At 48.8% G+C, this 8,313-nt stretch overlaps 1 pseudogene; it reads left to right on the top strand.

The window, feature by feature from the left end:
• The first annotated feature begins 1,971 nt into the window (after positions 1 to 1,971).
• On the top strand, positions 1,972 to 2,087 carry LOC112472047 (annotated as a pseudogene).
• Positions 2,088 to 8,313: the final 6,226 nt, after the last annotated feature.

Here is an 8,313-nt window from a genome sequence, read left to right as displayed (position 1 = left end):
CTTCCACCTGCACTTCAGGTGGGAATGACCTCTCAGTTTGGGTGCCTGACTGCTTTCTCTGCCAGCCCTGGGTTGAGCGTTGGTCAGTGCCCACTGGCAGGGAACATATCCTGAGGGCCATCGTCCCCACCAGCAATGGATAAACCAAGGAAGAAGAGGCTGTTCAGAAATCTGGTTTGGAGTAGATTATACATGTGAAATCCTTCCTCAAACCAGGTGTCAATGTCAAATTAGAGAATAGACTATTTATTTTTAATTAAAAATACAAATTTGAAAAATAGATTTTTTAACTCTCCTTAAGACTCTTTGACCCATGAGTTATCTAGAAGTGTGTTATTTAGTTTCCAAGTGTTTGAAGAATTTCCAGGTGGCTTTCTGGCACTGATTTCTAGTTTGATTTCACTATGGTGAGAGAACACATACTGATGATTTTATCTATTTTAAATTTATTGAGGTTTATTTCGTGCTCTGAGTTTTGGTCTATGTTCAATAGCTGTTTGAAAAGAAGGCATGTCCTGCTGTTGTTGGGTCAGTGTGAGTCAGACCTCTTGGGTTGCTGAGTTTCTCGATGTCCTTGCTAATTCTTCTGTCTAGTAGTTTTGCCCACTGCCAACTGAGGGGCATTGACGTCCCCAACAATTATGAGTTTGTCTACATCTCCTTTTGCCTCTAACAATTTTCACTTCATGGATGTTGAGGCTCTGTTGTTTGGTGTGCACACTTTTGGAAATTACTATGAAAATATGACATATAAGACATGTGGGAAGCAGCAAAAGCAGTGCCGAGAGGGAAATGTATAGCACTGAGGACAGTTTTTGAGTCAATATTCTAAGTTCCTGCCTCAAAAAACTAGGAAAAGAGCAAAATAAAACCAAAGCAAGAAGGAAGGAAATAAGAGCAGAAATAAATGAAATTAAAAACAGGAAAACAATAGAGAAATCAGTGAAACAAAAAGCTGGCTTTTCAAGAAAAAAATCAGTAATGTTTATAAACCTTTAGTAAGAAAGAAGATACAATGAGAGAAGATGCAAGTCACCAATATCAAGATGAAACGGGGACATCACTACAGACTGAGACATTGCAACAATAATAAAAATGCTATGAACGACTTTCTACTCATAAATTCAACAACTTAGAAGAAACGGACCAATTTCTCACAAACTAGACTACCAAAACTTAGCCAAAATGAAATAAGCTGAATAGTACTATAATCATTTAAAAAACTGGTGTAAATAAGAAACTCCCCCAAAAGAAATCTCCATGACCAGGTGGTTTCCTAGAGACCTCTACCAAACAGTTAAAAAAGAAATAACACCAATTTTATTCAATTTCTTCTAGAAAAGAGAAAATAGTAATAGATTGCAACTCATTTTAGTAAGCTAGTCTTGCCCTGCCTGACACCCAAACTAGGCAGACAGCACAAAAAGGAGGGAACTACAGACTAATATTCTATATGAACATCAAAGCAAAAATTCACAGCAAAATATTTGCAAATTGAATCTAGCAATGCATGAAAAGAACTATACACCATGACAAAGTGGGGTTCATTTCAGGTATGCATGTCTGGGTTAACATTTGAAGTCAATCGATTTAATCCATCACATCAACAAGCTAAAGAAGAAAAACCATATGATTGTATTGATACAGAAAAAGCATTTGAAAAAAAAATCCAACACCAATTCATGACAAAGCTCTCAGCAAATTAGAGGGGGAAATACCTGTGTTAACTTACAGCTCATTTTATACTTGATGGAGAGAGACGGACACTCCCCTTAAAACTGAGAACAAGGCATGGGTGTCTGCTATTCAACAGTGTGCTGGAAGTTCCTGTCACTGTTAATAAGAAGATAAAAGGAATAAAAGGCATACATAAAGGAAAGAGAGGACGTGGTTCTATAATGTAGTGGTTAGCACATCTGCTTTATATGTAGAAGGTCCTGGGTTTGTGCCCCAGTGGAGCCATGGTCCATGGTCTATGGCCATGCTACCCTGAACAAACCCGATGTCTAATCGTGGAAGCTAAGCAGAGTTGGGCCTGTTTAGTACTTGGATGGGAGACCACCTAGGAAGACCAGGTGCTGTAGGCATAAATAATAATAATAAATAAAAAAAAGAAAGGGAGATATAAAACTGTTCCTACTGACAGATGACATGATTATCTATGTAGGTAATCCCAATGAATCTTTTAAAAAAACTAAGTGGGTTCTGTAAGGTTGCATGATACAAGAGCTACACACAAAAATCAATCACATTTTCACACTCACAGTGAATACGTGGAAACTGAGGTATAACACACAACACTGGTTATTATCACTCCAAAGAAAACCAGTTACAAACTGAACACAACATGTGTAAAATTTGCATGCTGAGATTACAAAATGCTGATAGAAAAAGTCAAATATGATCTAATTAAATAGAGACACATTCTATGTTCATGGATCAGAAGACTGGATTCTCCCCACATTGGTCTATAGGTCTAACATGATTCCTATCACAGTCCCAGCAAGGCTTCTTGTAGGCACAGACAAGCTTATTCTAAAATTGATATGGAAAGACATGGGCCCTGGAATAGTGAAAGAAGGAAGGAAGGAAGGAAGGAAGGAAGGAAGGAAGGAAGGAAGGAAGGAAGGAAGGAAGGAAGGAAGGAAGGAAGGAAGGAAGGAAGGAAGGAAGGAAGGAAGGAAGGAAGGAAGGAAGGAAGGAAGGAAGGAAGGAAGGAAGGAAGGAAGGAAGGAAGGAAGGAAGGAAGGAAGGAAGGAAGGAAGGAAGGAAGGAAGGAAGGAAGGAAGGAAGGAAGGAAGGAAGGAAGGAAGGAAGGAAGGAAGGAAGGAAGGAAGGAAGGAAGGAAGGAAGGAAAGAAGGAAGGAAGAATCCCCCTACCTGATGTTAAGGCTACTCTAATACCTACAGAAATCAAGACAGCATGATTTTGTAGGAGACAGACACACAGAGATAAATGGAAGAAAAGAGGGAACCCACAAACAGAGCCACACAGATATGTACAACTGATTGACAGACGTGCAAAAGCAATTTAGTGGAGGAAGGAGCCTTTTCAACAAATGGTGCTGGAGCAACTGGACATCCACAGGGGAAAAAAGAAACCTGGACCTAAACCTTACACCTTATGCGAAAATTAACTCAAAATGGATTGGGTCTTAATTGGAAAATGTAAAATTACAAAACTTTTATTTTAAAAACAGGACAAATCTTCAGAATCTTGGGCTACGCAAAGAATTTAGACATACCACCAAAAGCATGACTGCAAAATGAAATATTGATAAATGTCACCAAAAGCCCGTATGAAGGGGATGACAAGACAAGCCTCAGACTGGGAGAAAATATTTGCAAACCGGGCATCTGACAAAAGAATCATACCCTCAATATATAAAGAATTTTCAAAATCCAACATAAAAAAACAAATCCAAGTAGAAAATGGGCAAAAGATGGACAGACATTTAACCAAAGAGGAGATACAGATAGCAAAACAATTTATTAATGTTCAACATCATTAGCTATTAAGGAAATGAAAATTGAAACCATAATGAGATACCACTACACCCTATAAGAATGGCTAAAATAAAAACAGTGACAACCCCAAGTGTTGATGAAGCTGTGAGAAACTGGACCACTCACACACTGCTGATGGGAATGAATGGTCAGCCTCCTCTGGAAAAGTTTGACAGTTTCTTACAAAACCAAACATCCAACTACCACAAGACCCAGCCACTGCCCTCCTGGGCATTAATCCCAGAGAAACAAAACCTGTATTCACACAAACCCTGCATATGAATGTTCTCAGCAGGTTTGTTTGCAGTATCCAGAAACTGGATGCAGCCTGGATATCTTTCATGGGTGAGTGGTTAAACTGACTGTAGGACATCCACACAGTGGATTTCTATGCAGCAATAAACAGGGACTGCTGAGACCCTTTGACAACCTGGGTGAATCTCTAGGGAATTATGCTCAGTGTAAAAGCCAATCTCAGAGGTTACAGACTGTATGATTCCATGTATATAGCGTTCTTGAATGCACAAATGATAGTTAACAGATTGGTGGGTACCAGGGGGTTGGGGGAGCAGTACGAGGGGTCCTGTGGTGATGGAGATGTTCAGTGTGACTGTGGTGGTAGATACACAAACCTCCCCATGAGATAAAAGTTCACAGAATTAGACACACGCTTACACAGATGAGTGCATGTAGTAAGACCAATGGACTGTATCCATGTCAGTTTCCTGGCATATTATCCTAGAGTTTTACAATTGGGGGAAGCCGGGAGAAGGGTGCAGGAATCTCTTTGCTTTTTTTTTTTTTTTTAATGACTGTAGATGTGAATCTACAGTTCTCTCAAAACAGTGTTTTAAAAATTTTGAAACATGTTAAAAAATGCTTATTATATATCCAAGTCTCCCAACACACATCTCACAGAGGACAAGGTGGCATGAACAGATGATGTCCCACCATGAAGAATAAGGTCCACATCTATTTGGCTTCTCTTGTGCTGGGTGCTGTCTAGAAGGCGTGCTAGACAAAGATGCTGGATGAAGATGCTGGCCAGGATGCTAGATGAGGATGATGGACCAGGATGCTGAACTGGATGATGGACTAGGGTGCTGGACCAGGATGCTAGATGAGGATGCTGTACCTGGATGCTGGATGAGGTTGCTGGACCAGGATGCTGGATGAGGATATTGGATCAGGATGCTCTCCAAGATGCTGGCTGGGATGCTGAATGAAAATGCTGGACCAAGATGCTAGATGAGGATGCCAGCCCAGATGCTGGGCCCTTCCCTTGCCGACCTGCAGGGGGCAGTCTGACCATGTAGGGAGAGGGCTGTGGTGAAGGCCCTGCAGGGCGCAGCTTCCCAGTCCCAGCTGTGTGAGCACCAGTGTTCTCTCCCCCCACCCCCTACACATGCACACACGCACGCGCGCTCCACAGCCCATGAGCTCATTCTGCCCACGACTGGCAGGCTGGGTGGGATCATTTCTCCTTGAGCTCTTTGTCCGGCTCAGTTTCAAATGACTCATGAGTGGCTTTTGCTGTCTCCCCCAGGGAGACCCCCTGCCTGGCCCCATAAACCTTCCCAATTAGGCAATGTTTCCTGATAAGCGGCTGCTCACCCACTCTCCTAGACCACCCAAAAGAACAACTCCCCATCCTGGGCAGCAGCTGGGCAACACAGCCTCTCTGGTAGGCTGGGAAGGCGGGCCTCCTGTCCTGTCTCCTTCCTCCTCTCTCCCTGTCTCTGTCTCCATCTCTGGCCTAGGGAGGAGCCGACTGAGGTCTATAAATGGACAGCTGAGGCCTCACCACTGCATCCAGATGGGGCCTTGAAGATTTGGGGTGGCCTGCCCTCATCCAGCCTGGGGTCACGGTGGGCACCCTGATTTTGCAGGAATCTGCTGTTTGGTGAGGCCTTAGCAGCCACTCTGCATGGCTTGGCACCCTCTTCCCTGCTCCAGTATGCTCAGGACCTGTTGCTGTGCTGACTCAGCAGTTCATTGGGCCAGGGTCTCATGAAGCTGGACATCTGCAAAAGCACTGGGTCCAGTGGCCATTCATGGCCTGCCGCCTTTGTGTTTTCCTTCCTCGAGTGAGCTCCTCTCAGGAGCACACAACCCTTTCTGCCACCCATGCAGCACTCTCGGGGCTGTGCCCATCATCCCCTCGTTAGAAAGTGTATGAGGAGACAAATCCAGGCCAGCTGGGACTGCCCCTTGTCTGTCTCACTCTGCACAGGAAAGCTACTGTCCCTGGACCAGTGACAGCTTGTCCTGCCCCTGGCTCTGGATGTCCTCTTCCCACCAGCTAGCCTGTGCCAGGCAGGCCTGGTGGCTGTAGGGGATGAAGGAAGCCCCAAGCTCAGTTTCTCCAACACAGGGCCACTTTGTCATCAGCCAGAGTACACCATGATGGGCGAGAGAGGTCTGTACTCTGGAAAAACACTGCTCCTTATGCTGTGCCCAAGGCCAGCAAGATTATCTGTGAGGCGGCTTAGCTGGGAAGGCAGGAGGCCAGGCTCAGGCATTTGCCCCCCTAGTTTGCCCTGTGCCCTTTGACAGGAGTTCTCTGGGCTTCCGTTTACCATCTAGTCATCTAGTCAGCTGTGAGGAAGATGAAAATGCAGGCAGGGGCAAGGCAAGGCAGCCAGGCTTGATGGGGTTCAAGGCCTGGCTGCCTCTCTCTGCCTGGGAGGGAGCTTGTGTGCCAGGTCCAGCTGGGGTGGGGGCAGCTGGTGGCACCATCTCCATCTGCTGCCATCTCCTCAGGCACAGAGGGCAGGGGCTGGGACAGCCCCTCCCAGAACTCAGGTATATCTCCAACATCTCAACATCACCTGCACTGGGCACTGCCCCCAATCCCCCACCCCGCCATGTGGCCCAGCAAAAGCCAGTCCTTCTGTAGGCCTTGTTCCCACTCCTTGCACTGAAGGGGTCTCTCAGAACCCCTACCCTGCTGGTACCTGGGGCTTCAGACGGGATGCGTCGGCCCTCCCCTTCTGAAGTCCACAGAAGGCGCTCTCCTCAGCCCCCTGTGCAGCTGTAGCCTGCTGGTCCCAAGCTGCAGCCTTGGCAGCTACCTTCTTCCTCAACTCACTGGGCAGCCAACAAGAATCCTCCACTCCTTGAGGAGCTCTGTAACGCCTGCAGCGCCTTCCAGACACACGTTTACAATCTCACACTTCATTTTTCTTGGATGCAATCTCAGCACTTTTAAACATGTCATCACTCTGCGCCCCCCCCACTCCACGCCTCACACTTCCCGGGTGTGGGGGCCAAGCCTCCAGGTGGCGGTGCTAGGGGCTGCACCCGTTGTGCTGGGGAAGGCAGGGTGCCCCCAGGCCTGCCACTTGGGTGGGCTGGGCCGCCTCAATTGGCACTCTCTGCCATGCCGGCCCTGTGGGTGAGGTGACAGAGTGGGCAAGGGAGAGCACCCTCCCACAGGAGGGTCCCCAGAGTGGGGCGTGACGTGAGGCTGTCACACCCACAGAGAGGAAGAGCAATGTCAGGGCTTCCACAACATGACATCACTATTGAGAAAGAGCCGCAGCTCCCAGGAGGTGGATGGGTCTCAGATGAGGAAACTGAGGTCCACAGAGAAGGTGATTTGCCCAGGTCCCGGCTTCTCCCTGCTTACTCCTGGCCCAACCATGCACCAGGAGCTCCCTGGGAGGACCAGCCATGCTCACCTGGGTGGCCTTCTCAAAGAGGCAGGAGATGAAGGGTCCATTCAGGGTCATTGTGGGGGTGCATTTTCTGCCCCCCTGCTTTGCCTCTGTGCACTGTCCAGAGACAGGTCACCATGTGGCAGGTTCTCAGAGCCCAGACCACGGGACACTGGGCCCGAAAGCAGCTCCTTCGCCTTCAGAGGCTGATGAGGAGCAGCACTCTGCCTTGCTGGCCCAGTCTTCAGGCCTCTCGCAGGGTGGCCTGGCTGGCCCACAGGGCCTTCACTGTCATCTGAAGGTGGCCAACACTGTGTGGGCATCTAGTGCAGCCCTGTGGGACTCCAAGCCATGCTGTCCTCCTTGTGTGGCTGCTGACACGGAAAAGCCCTGGTCCAGAGGGCTGGTATGGGCTCTTTGATGCTACATCCCATCCCGTGTCTGCCAAATTGTGTATAGGTTTTAATCTGGTTTTGGGGGTCTCTGATCCGCCTGGCTTTCAGAAGTGACTTCTCATCTCTCCTTTGTTCCTCTACCCAGTCCAGGCCTCCCTGTCCCCTGGAGCCTCTTCCTCCAGGCTCTGCTGTACAGAGGTTCCAAGAAGGGGATCGCCAGAGGATCGTTCTGGCTGTGACCTCTGGCTGTCACCTCAGGCTTTAGCGCATCTCTTTCGATTTGAGGATCGTGACACAGTGGTCCCAAAAGCTTGAGCGCCTAGGTCGGGCCCTCAGCTGGCCAGGTCGCCTCATTCCCAGGCCAACAGACCAGGGAGCAGCGGGCCCCACCCTGCCCCTCACTTCCTGCAGTCAGGCTTCGCCAAGGGCACGGGCATCACCTGTTGCCTCGTTTCCTTTCCTCCAAACTGCCCAGGGAGCAGACGCGCGTGATCCAGCCCCGGGCTGACACCAGGTCCCCTGACGCACCACTCCTGGAAGCCCCGGCCTCGAGCTCCGCCCCGGGCCCGCTCTGGCCCATCCCGCCACTGCCACCGCCCGGAGTTCTCCCCGCAGCTCCCCCGACGCTTCCACCTCCTGCTCCTAACTTACCCGCAGCCCTGCGCCGGCCCCCGCTGTCTCGTCCCAGGGCCGCCCACGCTCCGCCCCGGCCCCGCCCCACGGCCGCCCCGGGCCGCGTCCCCTCCCCAGGC

Source organism: Pteropus alecto, unplaced genomic scaffold (genome assembly GCF_000325575.1).
Source record: "Pteropus alecto unplaced genomic scaffold, ASM32557v1 scaffold78, whole genome shotgun sequence".
Classification (NCBI taxonomy): Eukaryota; Metazoa; Chordata; class Mammalia; order Chiroptera; family Pteropodidae; genus Pteropus; species Pteropus alecto.
This window is presented reverse-complemented; position numbering and strand designations above follow the sequence as displayed.